The sequence below is a fragment of the Anas acuta genome, chromosome 3, assembly GCF_963932015.1.
Source record: "Anas acuta chromosome 3, bAnaAcu1.1, whole genome shotgun sequence".
Classification (NCBI taxonomy): domain Eukaryota; kingdom Metazoa; phylum Chordata; class Aves; order Anseriformes; family Anatidae; genus Anas; species Anas acuta.
Window position 1 is genome coordinate 59,476,000 of NC_088981.1, and position 24,612 is coordinate 59,500,611.

A 24,612-nucleotide genomic window follows, 5' to 3' on the forward strand; every position below is an offset into this window, starting at 1 on the left:
GATTAAAAAGAGGAGGAAATATGTTTAAAAGTTTGTTTTCTTAAATGGGTATCTAGACCCATGTGAGAAAGAACAGACTACTTCAGCTGAAATGTGAGTGGCAGTAACAGGTACACTCGTGAGGTGGTGAAGGCAAGAGGCACAAGGCTGCTTTTGGTGATGATATACTCAGTGGGGAAAACAAACAGCTGTGAGTGGGTTTAAAGTAGAAAACCAGTGTGACTTCCTCCACACCTGGTATGCAGGGGGTGTGCAGAACCAGGACAGCTTGTGCATCTAGGGGCAGGGAGGTCAGGGAAAAAGCATTCAGCAGGACAGAAAAACAGCTTGCTACACACACTGGAACCCTCTTTTTGCCATGCCCAACATCCCTGATGGCAGCTTCCACCATACTGAGGGATGTGGTGCTACACAGCGTTAAGCCTTGCTGAGGGCTGCAGGCCAGTGTGCCTGCCCACAGCAGCCATGCCTGCACAGGCAGCCTGAACACCGGCCTGATGCTGATGCTAGGCCTTTTTTTTTTTACTAGCTGCCTCTCCCCAGCAATGATGCCTTTGGTCAAGTTTTGATGAGTTCACCAGAATCTGGGAGTGCTCATTACTAATATAAATATGTCCGCTTTTGTTGTGGAGACCAAATTTGAATGTAAATGTCCTTGTTGAAGAAGGAACTCTGCTTAAAGACATTCATAAGATACAGCTGCCTGTTCCATAAATAATTTTGCTGTTCTGGTTCAGCTGACCTGATAAGAAAGAAGATTAGGGCTGGGCTCCATCTTTGTAGATGGGACCACGTGCCTCTGCACACAAGGTAGTCCTTTGGACATGCTGTGTCCACAACGTGCCAGCAGAGAAGCCAGGGCCAGGTCTGCCATGGCCCAGACAGAGCAGCTGGGGTGCAGGAGCTCAGCCCCTCAACTGTCACTTGCTGCTGTCTTCCCCCAGATCCCAGCAGTAGTGAATTTACCTGATGAGATTGGCCAGGCTGTGGAGGTGACACCCAGTTCCCAAAATGACTGCAAGGAGCCATCTCTAGACACCTCTGCTCTCCCTTACCACTGCCCCTGCACACCACCTGTCCCCATAGTGCCTCCTGTCCCCACAACTGCCCTGTCCCCTGACCAGCCTCCAGGAGGGGGCCTGAAAAAGCCAGACACATGCTGGGTTTCACTTCAGTGTCCTGGGTGCATGATGCTGCCCACCGGCAGTGCCTGATGACCCTCCACAGCCCTGCAGCAAGGCAGGAATGCTGACAGGCCTTTAGCTGTTGCTAAACAAATGTTTGGTTTCAATGCAAATGCTTGGTTTCAATAGCTGAAATGGTTGAATGCTAGCTAAAATCGTGACCAAAGACAGGGATAAAACAACAAGCTATCAAGTGATTAAATCCTGGAGACTAAAGTGGGGCTGCAGCCACCTAGGATAAACCATCAGGACCCAACAAAGAGTGTTTTCTGCTGGTGGCAGTGGCATTAGCCCTACCATGCCACATGCCACACTCTCCCAAAACAGACCCTGACCCGGGGTCATGGCTTCGGGCTGATATTTCCATAGGTGTCTCTCTTTGCTTCCCCCTGCCACTTCTCCATCTCCATCCCACAGCTGTGCCTCACCACCAGGTGTAACAGCTTGGGCACCCCACCTGCCAGCCCCAGAACTTCCCACATTGCCCACAGCCAGCACTGTTCTTCACTTTTAGCAAGCTCCAGCTTTTCAGTGTTGCAACAATATTAGCTGAGTCTACCGGAGAGACTCGTGATCAGAAAAAAGGGGCAGGTTTTATTATAGTTGTCTGTCCTTTCCTCATAAAAAACACTGCTTTTTCATCTTCTGGCTACACTGCTTGTCAAGCTGCTGGTCAGGAAGTGAAGAAAATGGCTATTTGTTTAGATGTCAGAGAAGGTGTCATGGCTGTCAAACATGCCGGTAATTCAGCATCATGGGGAGCTGTGGGGTGGCTGCAAAAATGTGGATGCATTGTTCCAAAAGTAATACCCCAGCAGTGAAAAGAGATTTAAATGTTAAATTGAGTTAATTTACATTGAGTTAATCACTGTAGAACTGCCACATGCACTCACCCGGCTTTGTCCTTGGTCCCAATCCTCATCTGTTGCTGCGCACTGAGGATCTGCACTGAGGTCAGGGATTTCCCAGACAGAAATGCAAGCATCACAGAGCATCTGCACAGGGTCACATCCATCTGCTGTGTTTGCGCACTTACTCTGTGTACTTGCTCTACTATGAGTCAGACCTAAGCAGTAAATCCAGCATGCCAGCATATATGCAACTACTGTGCATGCAGAGATTATCTGTGCTTCATGTGTGCACTTGCAGTGATATATAATCCAGATGATGAAAACATAGAGATGTTCCTGACCAACATTCAGATATCTAGATTATCATTACATAGCTCAGAAAGTGTGAAGGGACCTGGATGAGAGGATATGAGAAAATTATACTCAGTTAAAGGCTCTTTTTCCATGCCTTAGTAGTGTAGAAAGGACTTTGGAAATACTAATAGAGCCTGCAGAAATTTCCTCAGTAGAAGTCTAATCGCACATTGCAATCAGACATACAGCTACTCCTGAGCAAATGCTTCATGCCTTAGCTGACATGTGGCACTGAGCTAATACAAGTTGTGCAATTACCCACCAAATGGTTATCACTGAAGTGATAGCTGGTACAGTAGCAGCTTTCCAATAATGGAAAACAGAATCAGAGACCCTTACATCAGCTGTGTAACTGTTTAAAATGCATTTCTACTACATTCTAGGACGGGTTATATTTACACCACAGAAACAGATAACAAACATGATTTTGTAAAAGTAAAATTAATATGATTTATTACTTTGCCTACAAAAATGTGATTTATATTTGTAAAAGTTTCTGAAATACATAAAGACAGAAAAACTGGATAAAAAGAATAAATGTGCCTTTTTAATGGTTGCTTATTGACCATCATTAATGAATAAGCTCAGAAACAAGATTTTAGCCCTGGAGTGTTGGACATGAAAGTTAATTATCACTTTGCAACCTCTTAAATATGTCTGTAATATCCAAACAATCAGGATACAGTGATCTCTGTGTAAGATAGCATATAGCAAATGTTCCTCTCCCATGCCTCTTCGCATGCTGATCAAATGACGCTTGCTGTCCTGGAACTATATTTCATCCACATGTTCTCTCCATCCTCATCCACTCTTCCCAAGAACAACAACAGAGAGCTCTGCATGGGTATATTAACAGTGAGAAAGTGATGACTGGTTACATGAGTCTGGACTTGCTCAGGCTCACAGCTGGCCAAACAAACCTCCCTGCATGCTGTAGCCCGCTCTTCTATTGATGAATCACAGCAGCAATTGAAGCATTTAAAAGCAATAAACTAGTTTCTACTAGCCTGCGATTCAACCTGCTGTTTTAAGGGGGATATGTTGTAGTGGGTAAAGTAGCTTGAGCCCTTCTCATTTCCTTAGCTCTGGCTGGTATCGGCTGGTGTGTATTTGCAGCTACAGGGCTGACAAGCTTTCCCATTTCTGTTGGGACTGCACCCTGCATATATTTTCCTCTTCAGCAGGCACAGAACTTGCTGACTGATTTGAAACAACTTTGACAACTCTCAAATATATTGTTCCTTCAAAGTTCCTGCAAGGGTCACAAGAACAGACAGCTATTGGATGGATTTATAAGTGAAGCTTAGACCTTGAGAATCTGTGGATATAATCTGCAGAAAGAAAGAGACAGATACAAGCAATGAGTACAAAGCATGAAATCAGGTTTCTTACAGGGTTCTGTCTATTGGTTGATTTAACAGACCAGTATTAGGATGTTTTGCTCCCTCTGACGATTCCCCTACACTTTTTCCCCTTACAACTCCCCTTCAGAATAATGTTCCAGCAGTGTTTTATTCTTATATCGAATTTGATTCAAATCAACAAGTAGTTCGAAAAGCTAAGAGGAAAAAGAGCTATATATACAGACTCCTCACCAAGGTGTGTAAATAGAATGCTTAAAAAGTAGATGAAAGAACTATGGCAATAAATCTTGTTTCACAGCAAATATTTTTTTATTATTATTTTTTATTTTTTGCTGCTGCTCATAGAATAACTTAATTTATGACAAAAAGTTTTATAAAAGCCCGTGTGTTTCTCATGGGCAGTTTACAAAAGTAACTATATACTGAAAATAGTTGTAATTTTCTTCTTTGGCTTGTTGTTTCTCTTTTATCTGGCTAGAAATTTCAGGTTCACCAAAGGACTAACATGCAGAAGCTAGTTTTTTTGTTTGTTTGTTTGTGTTTGTTTTTTTTTTGTTGTTTGTTTGTTTGTTTGTTTCAAGTCTCCTGATGCAGAATTGTTGGTCCTGGGTGGACTCCTCATACAGTGCAGAGGAGCATTGTATGCCACAGGGGATAAAAGAGGAGGGTAGACAAGCTGTTGGGACACTGCTAAGAATGGGGTTAAAACTCCATTATTTTACTTCTCCTTGAAGGCAGGTATCTCAGTACTTTCACTCAGTATTCCCAGGCCTTAATTTACATGAGAAAGAACATATCTGTATACCCTTCCTTCCAATACATTGAGTGGGCATTACAGTTTTCTTCAAAACCATGACTGCTGTTTGTGTTTACATGCTTGTAAAAAGTGTTGGTATCTAGAGTGCTCAAGGGAATGTCAAAAGCAAGGATTTTTCCCTGGAAATGTGGGGTTTAAATTCCGTGAAGGAAAAAAAAAAAAAAAAAAAGGTGAATATACCTGTGTAAACAGACCATAACTCAGTTAGGCATTTTCTCCCTTTGCCAGATACAGGCAAAAAGGCCTTTTTTTTCACCAGCTATGTTTTGAAAGCTGCCATTGCATTTTGAATCTAGTATGCTCAGTTTGGAGCTTCCAAGAAAACCTGCTACATTAGGTTGTTAAGGGGAGACAAACAGAAAAAAATACATTTTACTGATCCTGATGGGGAAGAGAAATGAGGCAAGCCTCAAGCTACTTGTCGCTGCCAGTCTGGGGGACTTCCATGAGGAGTTCAGGCACTACTAGGACAGAGCAGTGGCTGGGATGAACTTTCTGGGGCTTTTTTAAAAATGTTTAACTCAGGTAGTGATGTCCTTTTATTGGCCCAAGAGAATTGTTTGAATTCCTGCATGTCCCAAAGACTACAGTTATACTAAATGTCTCTGTTCTTGGGAGAAAAAGCCATGCACTGGGTGTAAAGAGAAGTATTTGCACCCTGAAGGCCCTGGGACAAAGGAATTTGAGCCTGCAACCTTCACCTTTTGCTGAAGCTAAAGGCAATACCCCTCAAGTTTCTTAGCAATCTATCATAGAATAAAATGCTTTTCCAACCTCAAATCTGTCTGTTAGCATGACCCTGATCTTGAGGGGAAGATATACAAAGCAGAACACCAGTACTATGTACTGCCTTCCATCAGCGGTCTGATGACACCACTGTCTTGTTTCCAGGTGGTTGCCAATATCTGATACTTCAGAAAGTACTAGGTGAGTAGGGGAAGTAACCAAAATATATCTAGAAGGGAGAAAGAAGGAATTCTTTCATAGCCCAAAGGCGAACATGTGAGCTCCTCAGGACTGATTTCAGCCTGTGATTTGGAGTCTCCCACTGATGGACATTTATCAGCAATTGGATCTTGTCATGCCTTTATCAGTAGAAGTTTAAAAGCTCTCTACTCCCAGATATCCATCCTGTATGCTATCACTTGTACAAAACATGTGAATCACCTTGGGCTTTTTTTTTTTTTTTTTTAAAGTGAATAAATTACGGTCCTTTTGCTTCCACCACTATGCTTTCCTTGGCAGCCCACAGGAGAGCTTTCTGGCTCCCCTTTGAAATGTCTGTAGTATTTCCTCAGCCTCTTTTTAGGAGTGAGGACCAGAAACGCATGCCAGCTTCTGGCAGTGGTTAACTAATGCCATACACAGAGGTAAGCTCACATCTCCATTTCTGCTTTCTAAACAACTTTTGACAGAGCATTTCACTAAGCATTTATTAAAGGTAAAAGCAATAGTGCTCCTGCAGGTAAACCTCTGCCTTCAGGGAGCAAGTCCAGGCCATTCCTCAGGAAGGCACTTGTATTTACTCACCCAGGATTCAGGAAGGTTTGGCTCAGGCCTCTTGAGCAACCTTAAGAAGCGAATTTGACCTTTCTGTGCTGCCATCATTCTTACCTCAGCCCTGTTTCTGTAAGACATGTACAATACTTGTGCTGCACTGGTCCCACCTGCTTTATCTACAGGCACATCTGCACAGATGGTAGCTCTGCCTGCACTCTGACTCAGACGAGTGAAAGCCTTCTCCAGGCTAGAAGCTGTTTGGACGTGTTACTGAAGGCTGTGCCCATGCTAATGCTTCCTGCTTCCCCACAGAGAAATTAGGCATGTTGAGTTATTGAATTTACTGTTGTGGGTCTCGTCAAGCATAAAAATCACCAGCGCTCTCCAGCATGGAGAGCTCCGGTGCCAAAGCAGTCTCAGGTCTCACATTTCTCTTGTCCAGCATCTAAGCGTGCCCTGCATGCACTCAGCCTACTTTCCTCTCTCCCTCCCCCATCCTCCTGAACAGCACGCACGAGGGTTGCATTACTGCAGACAGATCAAGATCTTAAAACCAAACAGGCTGTAACGAACCCCATGCTAGGGAAGTAAGCGTTTCATTTTCCCAGGAGCTGGGAACATGATGTCCTCATGCCGCTGCTCAGGAATGCCATTGTGACACAGCATCATGATCCTTTCTGGTGACACGGGGATTCCTCGGCCACACATCTTTGGATTGGGTGTCCCCTGCATGCCTGGCTGCCCCAAGGGCTCTCCTGAGAGCCACAGCTCCAGTAATGGCAAAATAGCAAATCTCTCATATGTTGTCTATGCAAGCTTCTACCCCGCAGTGAGTTTAGGGTGAAGTAGTGTGTATACTCAGTCTATAAAATTACAATAAATTACATGCTGCACTGGCAGTGTTGTGGATTCATTGCATCTGGGTAATAAAATGATTATCTTTGGTGGGGATTGCTAAAAGTAATCAGTGTTGCTCCTAAAACCTTTGCTCTTACAAACAATAAATAATAACAGCAGGAACTGCAAGCTTCCTTCTCCCCACATTACCAATAGTGGTGGAACAATGTTAATATATGACTTTACCTTTACTAATATTGAAATGATAACTGAGTTTCCTGACACACCTGACTTAAAATAGCCATAGGAGATTCATGAAAATCTTTCAAAGTGTGGGTATATCTGGGCACTTTAACTGCACATAAGTAGAAATCATGCAATGTTTCCTATAACTTGCTGTGACTTCCCTGCACTCTCATGCTGGCTACTGAGCCTGTGACAACATTACAGAAGGGTTATGTCTCTCTAGCAGAGGTGATGGCAATTAAAGTCGGTAAACTGGTAAAAGAACACATAAACTAATAAAATTCTGTGGAGAAGGTTTTGGTATTGTTCCTGAATCATGGCCTAAACTCATTTATTCTTCTGTTTACCGGTTTAGTCATTTATTTGTAAGGTTTATGTCTGGGATTTTCATGGTTAATTCCTCTGAGCAGTCAGCCACCAGGCTTGTTGTTGTAAATATGAGTCTAGACATAATTTAGATTAATTCACCCTAATGATGCTGTCAGTATGAATATATTACAATGCAAGTGCATAATATGCAGTTGAAATGCAAACTCCAAACGGGCTTTGCTGTGACCTGCCTTGCTGTGCCTTAACATACTGTAATTATTCTAGTAGGAAAAGTAATGGGGAACATGTTCTTCCTTTAGTTACTAGGGGAAGCCTTTGCAGAGGTGTGTGGAGTTTAATGAACTCCAGACCATATTTATTCAAGGGCTGATCCTACAGTGTTGTCTGGTTTCCCTTTAACAATCATTGCTCCTCTTTTATTCCTCTTTTCAAAAGGATTACTGAGAAAAAGCTGTGAATATCTTTTTGGTGCTCATGTTCATTGGGTGCTTGAGCAACAATTAAGCTGTGGCCACTGTCTTTCTGCACAGGTAGTACGGTCTGAGGGACTGCTGGGCTTCCTATCCCAAACTTTTCTTTCTTTCTTTGTTTATTTATTTATTTATTGCTACTTATAACTTATCCCTTGATGCTTAGCTTGCAAACAGCATGCAGGAAACAATTACTTTAGAAGGCATCCCATCATGGTATATTTAAATGTAACTGAACAGAAACATTTCTAATATCTCTTTATATGATAATTACATAAAATTCTCTGTATAGGGTCTAAATATCTTTATCAAACCAGCTTGAATATGTCTATGGCTTGTGCACAGGCTGTTCCCATCTAAAGAGAATTTAATTGGCATACAACTGGAGACTATAGTCAAACTGCCACATGTGCAAGACACACTTATGACTGAGCAGGAGACAATTAAAACCCTTTGTAGCAAGAGAGAATGGGAATTTCTAGAAGCTGTTGCCCCAGGCAATTGGCCACATGGCAAACCATGGCCAAAGCCAAGGAACATGGTCTCAGAGGCTTCCTTGTACCTATTGAAAGCTGTTGCACCAGAGACTAGAAGAAAACAGATGGTAAGATAAGCCCAGTCACCTTCATCTGGGATGGAAGAACAGAGCTTCTTATAGCAAGAACTCACAGGAAAGCAATCCTGGAAACAGGGGTCAGGGAAAGTGCCGGCTGCTCTTAGCTTCTACTGCGCTTAAGGGAATATGTTTGCTGGCAATGACTGGGATTGCAATGAAGGGAAATGTCTGATTTATGAAGCTATTTTATACTCATAACAAAAACAATTCTTACAGAATGTTAGCTAGTTTATCAGACTACTTGGCTGATATGGGTGTGTAGACGTACATATATATGTAGGTATGGATGTGTATCTATGCTGACTCTGCTGTATTTTTGCTTTGATTTGATTCTCCGGGCTCTCCCAGGAGATGTTCAGTTCTCTCCAATACCTCCTCAGTCAGTGGAAGATGTGGCTGCTTGGCATCTCTGAGGACTGATGAACTGAAGCTCTCAGCCCACTCTTGTCCATACAACATATCCTGTCATAGAGTGAAAAGTTTTAATACTTAGCTACCCACTTGGGAGACAGACAAATTTAGAATTTCAGAGTAAATGAATCTGAGGAACATAACAAGTTAGATAATGAGCTCTAGGCCACACAAGATCTCTGTACTAGATAGAGACAAATAACCTAGAATTTAAGAATCTCATACTTTGACCAATACCCTTTAAATATCTTTATAGAAAGCGTATGATTTAAAAGGTGTGGAGGTTAAAGAAGGAACAAGTCTAGCCTTTCCCGGGAGGGCTTCTCAAAAATTATCTCTCTTGGAAAGAGCAAAGAAACCTGTTCCAAATTTAATCTGATGACACCAAATCACTACTGGGTTGGTTTGCAGGTATAAATCTACATAAGCACTGAATGCCAACCCTGCAGTACTGCAAACAGACCTCTCACATGCCTACATAAAACCCTGCAAGTAAAAGAGTTACTTTCCTCAGAACATTTTGTAAACCATTAATCTAGTTTATCCTTGCATGAGCAGTTAGTCTTACAAATGCTTTTCCCCTCACCTTTCCAGCAACAAACAAATCACCCTATTAACTAGCTAGCTTTAGGTGTATGAAAGACATAGGCTCAAAAGCATTACTTAATTTTGTATAATTCTCTTCATGTTTTCATTCCAAGAATTTCAGTGATTGTGGAACAGTACCATAACAAGTGTACAAGAAATTCTACAGGAAGTCAATAAGCTATATGATTATGCATGACATTATACATGACATGAGAGCTTGGTCCAATCAGATTACCACAGTGCCATTTGGTCATAAGTTCCTTGTTCTGTTTTTAGAGACATGGAGCACTATCATAGTCTAAATCCTTCAGATATCATGGTCTAAATCCCATAGATCCCTTCTGAGCAATTATTTCAGGTAAACATGTTTTAGCATAAAATATCATAAAAGCCTTCTTTGGTTCAAGTTGAAAACTAATGAATTTATTGGGGGTGCTTACTAACAGGATGAGGTGCAGGGATCCATGGGGTCCAGGAAATGAACTATAATCAGCTTTTTTGTTTGTTTGTTTTGTTTTGTAACTGTGCAAACCCTTTCTCATCAAATTCAGGTTTGCACAGAAGGAAAAGAAATGGAATCAATTACCTTTAAATTAAAAGTGGTGGGTTTTTTAGTCACCACTTCTTTTTAAGGTCTCAGACACTGGGCAAATAGTATCAGAAGTAAAGTTTTCACTCAATTTATTTTCTAGGTATTTCTTTCACTCAGACCATTCTATAATCAAATAAAATAAAACTTATAAACTTTGGTCCTTCTTGCAGCTATGGGATTACTGAACATTGAGCTCAAAGATATTTTTACAAGAACAAGTTTTCCAGGGCTCTTTCTGCTGCTCTCTCCTCTCACAAGACACTTGACAGAATAATGATCAACTATTACAATAGATCAGCTGGACACTCAGTCATCACTGTGCACACCTCTCTGCAAGCCAGCTCAATAGCAAAGGTGCTGGCAAGCAGCAGTGGCAGCACCCTGCATGCAGGACAGGCTTCCATGGAGTTTGTTTCAGTTTGGACACTGAAAGGGTTAAAAACCATACTGAAATCTCTCCTGACTATCACAGGCAGTTAATCTTACTTTAAAAGAACACATTTCGCCTGTAGACATCACTGCCTGGGGGTGTGACTGAGCAGAACAAGAGTGGCCAGAGGGGCTTTGCTACAGCAGGCACAAGACGGGTGGCCCAGGGAAGGGCTGAAGCACCTGATTGTCCCCACACACCTCACCACTCCCCCCTGCAATGGAAATGAAGCCCCATCCCCCCTAACTGAATGCTGGGCAAGGCACTGTCAAAACACCCCCAGGCTTCAGTGAGATCAGGATTTCATTTGTCCTTCTGGAAGAAGAATAACGTAGTCCACTGCAAGGAATTGAGGCTGACGTCTCCAGGTTATGCTTTAGAGCCCCCCCCCCCCCCCCCCCCCCCCAACAACCTGCCTTGTGCTGAACATGAGCTGTTTACACTCTGATGCCTGCAAAATCAACCTGAGTGTTACGGAGAGATTTCTTTCCCAAGAAGGTGATTATGAAATGTTTGCTAATTCTAGGAACTGTGTTAAATTGTTCCCAAAGAATATATCAGCATAAGGGCAGAGAGAGCTATTCCCAAAAAGTAACTAGGCTACTGGGGTTTGGTGTTTTTTTTTTGTTGTTGTTGTTTGTTTGTTTGTCTTTTCTCCTTCTTGCTGAGCATCCTCCAGCAATATGCATTTACTTTAAATGTATTTTTCTGAATGCATTTGAATTGATTATTGTCAGTATACTTCTATCACAGGGAATTATGGCGCATAATTATAACTCAAGCTGTGCTGCCTCACTGGATGCGGTCAGACAAGATGCAGATTTTATTCCCTAAGTGTAGGAGAATACAAGTATTTCCGTAGCAAAGCATTCATGTTTAAAAGAAAGTCTCCTTGAGTGTAAGTGTTTATAATTCCAAATTCCTTTAGAGCAAATATTTGTGTCTATAAAATTAATTTACAAAAGATGGGACAGGATGTGTGCAGAAAATAAAGGTCAAAACCATAAAAGTGAACTAAAAAGAATAAAACTAAAGTCCTTGAAGTACGGTATGTGATTGTTGTGCATGTATTACAGGTATGGGCCATTTGGAAGAAATAGCTATACCTGGGTGAATGTAAGCATGCAGTTCAGAAAATACATGGAATGTAGGCTGCTATTTCCAAAGCTCATTGTGTATGTGTGTGTATGTGTGTGTGTGCACATGCATAAAGGAGAGGGAGAGGGAAAATGAGGGAGAGAGTGGGAGGAAGATAGGTAGAGAGACAGAATCCCCCCCCTTTTTTTTTTTTTCCTCCCATCAAGATGATTATAGTGTCCTTAGAAAAGAGAGTGCTCTCCTAAAGATTTTCACTTCAAAGAAAAGTTCTCAGTGAAGGCTTATCCTCTCCTTCTCTCATTAGTAGGCAGAGAAGCCTTTAACATAATTGATAATCTAGCATAGAAAAGAAGAGGAGTGTATTTCTCTACCAAGTCAGGCAAAACATTTTAAAGGCATGTGACTGAAGTGAAAGAAGAAAAAGAAGCAGCAACACTTTAGAGGACTGTAAACATAGACCTACAAATACCAATGCAACTCAGGTACTTCTGGCTGCTTAGTCTTATACCTCTATTATAAGACTCCTGTGGCAGTTTCATTTCTGGCATCAGTGTCTCTGTTTTCTCCACCTTTTTTTTTTCTTTAAATCTACATTTTAATTCCCCAGATACACTCTGTGTATGAGAGGGAAAATAACTGCTACCTGCCTGCATCTAGATGTTGATGATGGTTCATGCCCCAGGTGCTTCCAGACACCTGCACTTTGACACACCACCTACAACTGCAGGTGTGCGCCTAGGCAAATCTCACATTTGCCAGTGCTTCTCCATAGAGTCTGGGCTGAATCCATCCTGCACCCTGAGTTTGTAAGATGCACATATGAGTGGCTGAAAAGAAATGACAAAAATGCTTAGCTCCCCAACCCAGTTTATACAGTCATGTCCAGCAGATCTCACTTCTGCATGCTTATGAATGAATGAGTCCTATTCCAAATTAAATGAATCCATGTTGAATAAATATTAGTATGGTTTTAATTATCCCATTCATTTAGGGCCAAGTCATAACCTAAAAGGTTCACTTTGTTTAATACATCAGGGCCTGGAGAATGTCCACAGCCTTTCAAATCTTATCTCAGAGATGCCACTGGTCAATTTTTATTAATTTCTCCAAGTTACACTTGCTCTTTTCCTTTTGATATGCTCTGCAAATGGATTTTGTGGCAGCTTCCTTTTCAGTACTGAATATTTTACAATCTTTGGATTTAATTAGCTGCATTTCCATGTTATTACATCAAAGTAGAAGCTACTATTTAATGACAACAACAAAAATAAAGACTAAAGGAAGCCAAAAAAAAAAAAAAAGTCCTCTATTTTTTTCTCTCCCTTAAAAGAAGACTCAGCTAGCACAAAGGGGAATTGCAGGTCCTTTTACTTCCAGAGCCAAGAGCACAAATAGGACAATGACGGTGACATAATGAGCAATTCTGTAAGCCTGGGAAACTATCATTCGGCTAGTTTGCATTACAAAAGAGTCAGTGTTACTTAATGGACAAATACGGGTTAAGAGATGCTAGGTCTGAAGCACTACTAATCTGCATCAAATATGAAATCAGCTGTCTACTGTTAAATGCCAAGTCTCCTGGCATACAGAAATACCTGAATATGGACAGATACTTCTCCCTGTTTTTCAATATCATCCTTGTGGTTGCCAAACTATATATGAACTGTAGAAATTTTACGCAGCAGAAGAAAAGAATGAGGAAGGAGAAACAGATTTACTGCCTGTAGTAACATAGCAGATGTATGGAATGAACATTTATGAAAAAAGAACTATATATATATGACAGAATTTTTACAATGCCACGTCTTATAAACATGCTGTCAACCCTAACCTATACTACCCCACCTTTTACAGCATTTTTGTCAGTCACCTCACAAATATAAACTATATACTTACAATTTTTATCACTTTCCCGGTTAGTATCAGAAAAGCTACCAGATGAGAACAGAAGAAACATCTGTTTTAGTCCAAATGCAAGGCTAGAAGGCTAGAAAAGGCACAAAAACAATGTGAAATGGACACATTAAATGTTATTTAAGAAGGCTTTTACTGAATATGCTTTTTTGGTTTCTATGAATATAAGCAAACAAGCTTTATGTTTTAAATCCATTAGCAAAAAACATTTTCTTCCAGTTCAGTGTGGTACATAAGAATGCCTCAATATGAGTCATGCTAGAAGTCAGCTTGTCCACAGGAGAACTGCTGAGGTCTCTACCACTTAAATCTAGGGCTCAGAAGTAGTTGCCTCAGCACAATTGTGTATATTAATGAGCAATTGTTATTTAGTCTAAAAGAGGGAAATGTTACCTCTCTCCATTCACCAGTCCTTTATTGTGGTAAATTATGGACACTTGACAGTTACCAAAATATTCCTGAAAGACTAATAAATTAAATTAAATTAAATTAACAAAATATAAATGTAAATCAAACCTTTTCTGAAGTTAATCAGGACACAGAAGAATCAGTGTATTTCAGGCCCGTGAAACTGAATAGTGGATCTGGAAGAATAATAATAATAGCTAAAAAATATATATATTTTTAAAATCATACCACATCAAAGGCATTTTCATTTGGAATGAATCAATTTCTGCAGAATTGCTATGCCTTACTTCACTTTTTACCTTTTGGCAACTTTTCCAAAAATGGGAGAATTTTAAAGGTATGATGCAGAGAGCCAAAAAAGAAAATGCAATAACAGAGCAGAAATGTGATACAGGTGATATAAGATAAAATAAGGAAAGGAGAGCTGTTAAGTCCTTTCCTGCCCGAATAATTCAATACGACACAAGCACTGAAATGATGTGGATTTTTTTGCTTGCAACCAAAAACCAAAAACCCCTCAGAAAAGGTAACCATATCCCACAGCTGTCAAAAGCCCAAGCAGACCAAAGACAGAGAGACCCGTGGGAGAGGGTGAGAATCTTTTTCCAGCTGGAATGGCACCCAGGTTACAGGGTACTCACTGTCCCTGCTCCTTGACACGCCTGACTCCTCCTTCTGTCACAGAACCGCTGTCACCTGGAGCATTGCTTGCTGGGCAATGGCATGGGGAGGCCGTGCTGGAGCGCAGGTGATAGTTGGCATCTGTTCAGCAAGCAACGTGGAGACAGCAAGCAGTGGAGTCTGTCTGCATCTTGTTTTGTCTTTGCTGCTCACAGGGTAGTCACTCACACCAAGCTCCCTTATTTGCTCTTACTTATAAACGTGACCTTCTCAGGGTTTGGCTCATAGTTGCTCACATTGGATTTCCATAAAGCTGGGCAATGATCAAGACTTCATTTTTCATGTAGCTCCAGGGAGAGTGTGTAAAATTGACATTGAAGCTAAGTGCACTAGATTAAAAGAAACAGCAGTGCATAATAAGTCCCAAGTCACCCTGTTGTAACATCAGAAGAACAGACTGAGAACAAGAAATTTTTCAGCAGTGCTTTATGGCTCAATATTTATCATCACAAAATGGTATTTCATGCATAATGACAGGAAGTAGCCAAACATTAGAATATTTCAAGCACGTATAGAATTTTGATTCCATGAAGCATAACATAAAATAACTGTTCTGGATGAAGCCTGAGCAGTTGATGATATTTTTTACTATTGTTTTTGTGATCCATATGGCTCCTGCTCACTCTTATGTCTGGATCTATATTGGGTGGCAAAGTGCCTTTGGATTATGAGACTGACCTGACCCTCTTTGACTCCAGTTTTGGATGCATGCTCCTAAGTTTGGTGAGTTAGGTTTAATCTTTAATTAAGGACACCTTGTATTCTAGATAATAATTTAACATTAACCTGAGATATACCAAACCTTTTTAACCCTTGATGTTGTGGCTCAGAGGAGACAGTACTGAGCAAAGGCCAGAAATACAAATTCCAAAATTCAGGGGTAGAAGGTAGATGGCAACTTCCAGTCAAAACCCTTTGTTTGCACATCTGTTGGATGGACAGCCTTGCATACTGATGTACAGATGTGTATGCTAAGCTTCTAACAGCTCCCATGCATCTACAAGTATGAAATCATTTTCTTATGTCTAACGTAACATCAAGGCCATGACAAAAGGTTGTGTGAAAGAGACATCTGTCCTGAGACATCTGAAAGAGACATCTGAGACAGCCTAAGTGTACGGGTACAAAATCTCTTCTCCCACTACAGCAAGCTGGCTGCCTAGAGGTGGACCTTGGTACTTACTGCTCACTGTAAGGCCACAAAGGTGAAGATACCATACCTTTGGAATCAGTTATTAATGTGTTACTGCTGACTGGGCTGCTAAATTATTACCTTTTAAAACTCTGCCATGGAGATGTCAGTGTAGCTGCATATTTACCTTGCACTCAGTTTCATCCCAATAAGATAAGTGTCAATGTATTTTTGTTGTCTTTTCCTGAATTCCTACCTAGTGGGACAGGGAGTATTAAAACCAGCAATCGTGGAGATGTGGAAGACATTAGAACATTTTTTGGGAACAAACTGGATGCTTGTAAACTGAAGAAGCTTCTGTGGTGCCTCTTTCTAGGAAACAGTATACTGAAAACATCAGCCATTTTAGATGGGGCTGTTCCATTTCTTAGACATTCAGTTAAGAATACAGTGTGTTTGGAATCCACAGAGTATTCAAGATAGTCCTGAAACCCTTTACAGTCCATCAAAAAAATATCCCAGATGGTTGTTCTTCTAAGGACAGATTGGGCAATGATTTGTCTGAAGAGAGATAGCATTTCTATTGCTCGGGAATGACCTGTGGGGAGATCTGAAAGGTTATTTAGTGAGTATAAGTATTCTAGCTTAAATGCTACATACCTCTAATTCAAGTCTGCCCACATCCTGCAGAAAACTCAATCAGATTTGACCATTTTCTGATTAGGTCTGAGGCTTAATCCACTATGGATGAAAAAAAATTGAAACCTTGGCCAAAGAGCTAGGTCGATGCAGTTAATTGTAAGCAATGGTAGGCTCTTTCAGTGAGAGACAAAGCAGCACTGGCAACTCTTTGTTCTTGGTAGAGTGAACAGCTGATGATTTGAAGTCTTTGTTCCTTTGTTTGTTAGATGTCTGAGAGGGTCAGAGTCTGCCCTAAGAGTACTCTCGTGCAGTATTGTGTCGTCTCAGTCATCCTGCTAAGCTTGCATGTGAGTCTTACTTAATTAATAAATGGCAGATATGTATCAGTATGCTAATGATTCCTGGCTCTGCATGTCCATCTCCTCTGACCCTTGCCACACAATGACATAAACGACATGGTGTCTGCACAGATTTGGTGCCTGCCCCATGAGCAGTAACTGGCTAAGCCCTCCTCTAGCTAAAATAAGAGAGAAAAGTTCCATTGTTGATGGGAGAACTGGCAACAGTTCCCCTGTGCTACTGGTCTGGAGGCACCAGCCTTTTGCATTTAGTGTCTGGTCTTGCAGTGCCTGAACATACAAGGAGGACCTTTCTGTCTGCTGCTGGTGAAAAGGGTACAACACCTTCTTGCAGTCACATTGGATACATCTGCATGGGATCCAGGGTAATTGCTTTGTCTGCAGTTTGAATGAACCAAAACCTGAGAAGCCAGGACCTCAAGCTCAAAGCTGTTACATCTCAGCATCTACCGGCCTGTAACTGTGAATGTACTTGTGTTTTGCCTCAACACACAGTGCAGGTATTGCCTCATCTACCAAAAGCCTTAGTCACTTTGGGAACAGGCTGTTATCATGCTCACAACAAAAACCTGCCACCTAATCCCCTGGGAAATTGAAGCTGATACAGCAGATAGCTGCCTTTGACTCAGAAGTCTTGGTAGAGGTGCTTTGACGCTTAGGTTTGTTTGATGATAAAGATGATAAAGGGTAAAGGTTAAGGATTTGCTTTTATCATGTAGTCCCTGCACTGATTTCAGAGCTGTTACTGGAAAAAACATTCTCTTTGGCCATGATGACAACATAGTATTAACTAAAGATGTACAACTTAGCAGGGAGTAGTTGAGAAGCTACCTCCATCGATATTATTTAAAAAAAAATCTGTTTGAACATGCCCAAGCCCAGATTTGCTGCCCTCCTAAATACAGTATGAATTTTAACATTCCTCTTGGCATTTGAGAGGATGCAGGTCAAAAAAGTAATGTATTAAGCATTTCTATGTAGGGAACTCAGTCAATTATTTGTGGTTTTGAATTAATTTATTTATCATCAAAAGAACTGCATTAAAAAAAAAATCATGAAAGCAACAATGGAAATATATAACAGAAAATGAGAGGATTTGCACATGAAATGAACACTGATGGGTCAGCTGTCTGTCACTGGATGATAATGAAAGCCCCCAAATCATACAACAGCTATTTATAAAATGTGATAAGGTCAATAAGAAAAAAAAAAAAAAAAAAAAAAAAAAAAAAAAAAAGAGTGCAAAACATTAAACATTAGAAACTTATATCTGTCTGAAAAGACATGGTGAAAAATATGTCACAAAATAAACAATTTGCAATTTTGCAAATGTTTCACAATGCTGACATTGTCTTATGACTCCTAACTAAATCCAGCAGTACGGTATGCTGAGATATTCAAATGCTGCCATTTGTATAAGAGCTGAATGCAAAGTAGTTTTCTGATATGCAGGAATTTTTGAGATTTCAAAGCTGAATGAGGACAAAGAGAAAAAATTGAAATTCTGTGTGATGTCACAATAATAATTAAAAAATGGTTGCTGCAATCCAAATATTTTTTTCCTGATGATTTATTTAAACCTTTTTCATGGTGCATTAATAAAAATTGCTCAAGAAAAAAAAAAAAAAATAATAATTTTATGTCACAGAAAACTTTTTCTTTAAAGAATCAGAAAGAGTTATTTTGACAATTTGGAATTAATTTATCCCAAGACTTACTAAAATCAACTCTTTTCTGTGAATAGTTTCAGTTCTGACATATGGAATTCTGTAATGAAAAGTGCTTTTACTGAAAATGCTTTAATTACTTTTACCTTTCTTTCTTTCAATGGTTTTCATGGCAGTGTCTGGCTTATAACATTCTAACATAATAAGAATTCTCTTTAGATTCCTAAAGAATTATCTGAATAATTTTCCATGTTAATTTGGTTTATGATAGGTTACAATAATTTTGTTAATCATATTTTTTTCCAGTATCTTCAGACATCTCTGTATTTTTGATCAAGAATACAATTTGACATAATCAATTATGGGATGTGCCTCAGCACTAATGTTAATTGTTAATGGGTATTTTTGACATTATCTGAACCAAGACATTTGTTATAACTGATCAAAGGAGTTTTTTTAGACTACCTCAAACTGTATGAAATACTGAGACATTCATGCAGATGTTTCTACTATGAATTCAGATTTTATGAATACATAATTTTTGGAATTGCATGGAGGAAAAATATAAGGTTCCTGAAAAACCTGCACAGTAAAAGTAAAAAAATGCAAAACATAAGAAAGAAGTTCAAAGACAGATTGTTGGTTGCACCAGATTCCCAGCATTGAGATTTTCAGAAGATGGCATATCTTATATAGGAATAAACAGACTTTTAGAACTACTGGTTTCTCCAGCTGACAACACTGAGATCTAAAATAGTGACACATCTTTTTCAGTACTGTGCTCAAATATACAGAAGTGAATGCCTGTGTCACATGGGAGACTCGTAACATGAGCAGTGAAACATATCTTCCACAGGCTACCTAGCCATTAATGTTTATGGAATGTAAGCAGAAGAAAAGCTTCTAAATTATCCAGGTTAAAATGGTTCCATATTTTCACGTCAATGCAGTAGTTTTTATATGCAAATGTGTGTCACATAAAAATTCATTAGTAATGCTAGCTAGATGCTAAAGAGTATTACTACCACTGCCTACAACTGTTTCTCAGAAAAATGCAAGTCGTGTTGTGGAGTGGTTAATATGGAAAGGCTGAAGTCATCTGGAAAAACAGCTTTGTTTGGGGGTGTTAATTATCTCATATATTGGAAATCTGTTTCATTTCACAAAAGTACGCACAAAAAGTGGCCTGACACATTTTCCTCACACTTTCAGACTACAGAGGGTTGATCTTGAGGAAATTAAATGTTTCTCACTTCAGTGATGTGAATATTCACCTCACAGTTCAATCCTGGTATCAATGACATGGAAGCAACACCTTCAGTCTCAGCAGCAAGTTTCCCAGATTTGGGCCACAATTACACAGTGTTGTCAGTACCTTCATGCCCGAATCTGTTGACGTTAATTGCAGGTGTTACTTCTTTCACCATGCTATGTGCAGCTACCTTGGGGTTTCTATGGAACTAGGGGTGTAGAGCTGCTCCCCTCTTGCACCACCTGATAACTAAAGGATTCCTTTGTAACAGGAGGGGACACTGAGAAAGTTAGAAAAGGAAGCACAGCTGGTAAACTTCCAGCTATTGCTATGATATATGGTTCTATAAAACTCTCAGATGTGTAGATACTGGACATAGAAATACAAGAAAATGAGATTCCAGCTACAAAGGGTTCAGAATTCTAAATCACTGTCTCACCCATGAAAACAGACAGGAGAAATCTCAACAACTGTAACATGCAAAGTTACATCGATAACCACATTGTCAGTTGATCTTCATGGATGAGTGTGAAGCAAAATACATTACAGGAGGGAGAAAGTCACGAGGAACATGATTTATGCATTTAATTACCTTAGGAACCAGTTAATAAAGGTCTTTCCAATGATGTCTTTCCATTCCAGGTGTTCAGTGCAGACATGTTCACACTTTGTAGGCAATTACTAGACAAGCTCTAGAAGGAAGCAGCAGAAGCACCTTCTGCAAGGGAACAGTGGCTTTCTGTAAAAGCAAAAGTATTTGAGGACACATCAAATGCAGAGGTCTGCAGCACAAAGTAAAAAGCATGAGCTGATATTTCCCCTGGGACTCTGCACAGAACAGTCAGGACTTACCAGGCTCTCCATAATGCTTCATTTCTGTTTGCTCTTCCACCTAAAGGAGAGTGTTTCTGTTGGATTTGTCTGGATTTTGAGAATCAGACAATATGAATCACAATTCTGGGAAGGCCTAAAGAAATTTGATTGCACAATGTTAGTCAAGGAATGTAAAAAGAAAAACTACTGCAGACATGGACACAGTCTGAAAAAGCAGCAGAAGCCTCTGAAAATGGAGACATTTTTCTGCCAGAACAATTATAGTGTAATCAAAATTTCATTATAAATGGAACTGCAATTCCCACATTGCACATATGAAACAATTAGTGACTTTAATTTGCTTTGCTATAAATGGAGGTTTGCAATAGCTGAGTTTCCTGTGAAGATAGAGTCAGGTAATTCAGTTATAATGGTACCTGATTTTTTTTTCAAATTGCCAGTACATAAATATTTTCTGATGCAAGCTTCTTTTGTCTTTAAGCCACCAAAAGCATTGTCATCTAGACAGCCAATTTATCTCCCTGAGAAATGGTCATGTGGCCCCCTCTGCTACTCAGCCCAAGGTCTTCCAAGCAGATAAAGACTGGCTGACAGACCTTGAGATACAGGGCAAAAACCAGCCAGCATTGCCACTCATTTTGCCCTTTTGCAGGGCTAACTGATGATTTAGACTAGTAGAGTGTGTGTCAGTGTTACTTACACTGTGCCTTGTAGAAATACCACTTGGAAACACTCCTACACAGACAGCTCATACCTTGGGTCTGACTGCAACAGGAGTCAGCGAAGATACAAGTTTGGGAGAGGAGCAACTGGGTAGGTCTTGGCTCTGTCTCCCCTACACGGCAGCCACTGTAACTGACCCTCATGTGGGCTGTTGCAATTTTTAAATGTTATGAGCTAATGTTAATAGGCTATTACCCCATGTCCCCCTCTCCAACCATCTGAAGGAGCAAATGAGTAATTGTGATTCATCTGATCCCTCTGAGGGATCAGGTTTCTTGGGAATATTTCTAAGTTGGTGCTGGTCCCATCGGAGTCTTTTCCTCACCTCTGTGCCAAACAGTCTTAAGCAAGCCCATTTTAGGTGGACTACATGATATCGACTTTGTACTTTTTGGAAATTTGTCTTGGCTTTGTACAGTGAGGCAGAGTGAAACAAAGGAATTTTGGGGCCCCAAATGAAATGCAGTTATTCGCTTGACTGTAGTAGCTGGAGAATATAACAGGAAAACCTCTCTTCTAGTTTAATTGTTTTTTGTTTGTTTGTTTGTTTAAATAAACAGAGGAAATTTTGCTACACTACAGGGAATGTGGAGGCACTGACCTAGAATTCACAGTGAAGAGGAATCAAGAGGGGGATGTCAAAAGGTACTCCCCAGTGGCCAGCTGAGTAGGGAGAAAGGACAGCAGAAGCTGAGTGCACTAGTTGCTGATTTTTATTAGGGTGATAAATGCTGTTCATGCCAAATGGCTCCGTGGTGTGAGCGAAAAAGGTGACTAGGGCAGAAACACCACCCTGGGAAGCGAGCAGATGAGAACACTAGATGATCTGTAGACAAAAATGTCCCCCAAAAAGTGAAGGGCAATGAGAGCACAGACCTAGCTACTGTAACAATCAGTGGATTTTTTTGGCCTGGGGGGATGGTTGCAATAATTCGTTTCTCAACCTGCTAGACAGAGAGAGCAGATTTCCACAGCATGAGTACTCAAGCATGCATGCTGAGCCTGCTGAGGAAAATGAACAGCATCTCCAGGTTGGACTTGTTTGTACATTCCCATAAAACTGTCCTTGACAGCACTGGCAAATGTCCTAGATAAGTGCATGTCCTAGCTGTGATTTTTTGTTTGTTTGATTTTGGACAAAAAACACACATTTAAATAAATCCGTAGTAGAAAGCTTAGACTACCAAATCCATGCAAAACATCAGCAGCCTCCACAGAGCTTGCTTATTTTAAACATCATCTAAAAAACATTAATGCTTCCATGCTCAAGGTGTCATTGGTGGGAATGGAGTCCAAGTCCTCTTTCAGTAGCTAGGTATTATTAATGATTTCAGTCCTATCTTCTCAAATAAAGTGGGCAGCTGCTAAACCTCCACCCACCTCCCCTCCCCACCCAAAACATCACAGATCTCATTTAAATCTCTCACAGCTTGGACTTAATTACTGTCTGCTTGGGAACTGAATGGTTCACATAGACAGACCATCCATAAAACCCCACCCCTGGAAATGTCAGGACATGGCCTTATTCCAGAGCATAGCAGGGGAAATAAGTGTGATTGAAAGAGTGAAATACACTCATGATAAGACCTTTATTTTGATTATAATATTATTATTTTTTTCTCATTTTAAAGGGGCTTTATATTCCTGCATGCCTCTTCCTACCTGGTGAACTCTGCCTGCTCATCCGTGGCTGCACACCCAGCAGCGTTTCCTTAGGAGCCAGGAAAATCCCAGCGACCCTGGCTGGTGTCACACAGATGCTGTGCAGAGCCACACGCGTGCACCAGACTGCGAGCTGTGGATGAATGGGAGGGAGCTGCAGGGGGAGCGGCACCGAGAGCTCATTCAGCCCCAGCACTGACTCCAGCAGACTGTGCTCTGAAGGAGCTGCTGTGGCTGCAGGGAGGCTTTGCTTTGTGAATGGATTCAAGGAATGTGAAAGAAGCCAGTTAAAATTATTGACTTGATAAGGTTTCCATGAAATTCAATTTTTTCCCCTAATGTTTTTTGTTCCCCTATCTTGAGAAACCTTACAGATCAATTAAGATGCAATCAGGGAATCTAATTAAGTGCCTGTGGTAATAACGATGACCTTCCTCTTTGCTGGCTTTTTTTTTTTTTTTTAGATTGGACTTTTCTGGGTAAAAAAATAGAGTCCTGGCATAAACAAAGCATCTCTGTCTATTCCAGTGAAATTTTGCTTACTTTAGAACGAGATCTCCTCTTCCTCTCTGCTTTGTGAATACTAGTTTTATTTTATTTCATGTATCATTTTGTTTTCATCCCTCTTCTAAGTAATACTCGAGGAAATGAGATGCCTGAAATAATCAAACAGCAAAAGTCAAGTATGCAAAAATTAAAAACCAGCTACCCACTTAGGCTATTTAGCTAAACTGACTGATCATGGTCACAGAAATTTTCACAGTTTGAATTCTGCTCAGGTCAGCAGCAAGCAAAACTCATTATTTTCTGGTGATTGTTTTGTGGCCTATAGGATATAGATAGATGTTTTCTTCCCGTGGAATAGGTTTTATATCTCCAACTCTCTGTAGGCTAGAAATGGGAACTACATGTGGCCGCATAGATGGGGATTTCAGCTCACCTATGAAATATGGAACAATTGCTTCCAGGCCTGGAATGCTTTCAAACTATCAGACCTTCAGATTGCTTCTGATATTGTGTATGAACAAAAACTGTTGTAAGCCATTTTTAAGAAGTTTGAACAGCTGGAGAGCTGTTAGATTTTCTTTTCTATTCTGCCAGACACAGATTGCAAAGGACCGGTGTAGTCAATCAGTTCAGACAGAGACGAAGGTCTGGAGCTCTCTGATGGTGGCTAGCCCACTGCTCCAGCCATGCCATATTTCTGGGCAGCACTCTTCATTCTTGTTTGTTCAACTCTCGCAGCTGAGGAAATTCCCCTATTCCTTCCCTCTTCCCACAATGAATGTTATTTTGCATCAGGAAACTTTGTTAGGGTCCCACCATGGTTTAGTTTTTCCCTAACTAAAACCAAGTTTGAATATCACAAATCTTTGTCAGCGCTGAGAAGTGTCCCAGAAATACCTCAAAAGGAGAGGACAGGGCTGAAACACCCAGAGTGGACACACTGCTAGTTTTGAGAAAGCTTCCAAACATGCTTTTATTTCTTCACAACAGTTTTATTTACATTAATCTTTTATTGCTAGATATTATACCTCCAGCTCTAGTTTCTGGTATGTGAATGTGGTGATTGTATGTTGGGGCTGTTAGTGCATCTCTCACTTCCCTATTCATGGAGCACAGGGGTGAACACAAATAGGATTTTGGGGA

The 24,612-nt window shown here is 40.5% G+C and overlaps 1 long non-coding RNA gene across 2 annotated transcripts; it reads right to left on the bottom strand.

Annotated features, from left to right (window-relative positions):
* Positions 1–526: 526 nt before the first annotated feature.
* Positions 527–20,665, bottom strand: LOC137854220 (uncharacterized). Of its 2 annotated transcripts, none has more exons than XR_011095024.1 (7): positions 20,596–20,665; positions 20,336–20,482; positions 14,707–15,020; positions 14,119–14,186; positions 13,585–13,675; positions 12,336–12,515; positions 527–3,720 (listed from the first exon to the last, which is right to left on the bottom strand). It is a non-coding gene; the product is annotated as an uncharacterized lncRNA (long non-coding RNA). The 2 variants fall into 2 exon arrangements; XR_011095023.1 differs by having other exon boundaries at positions 14,652–15,020.
* Between the last annotated feature and the right edge of the window lie 3,947 nt (positions 20,666–24,612).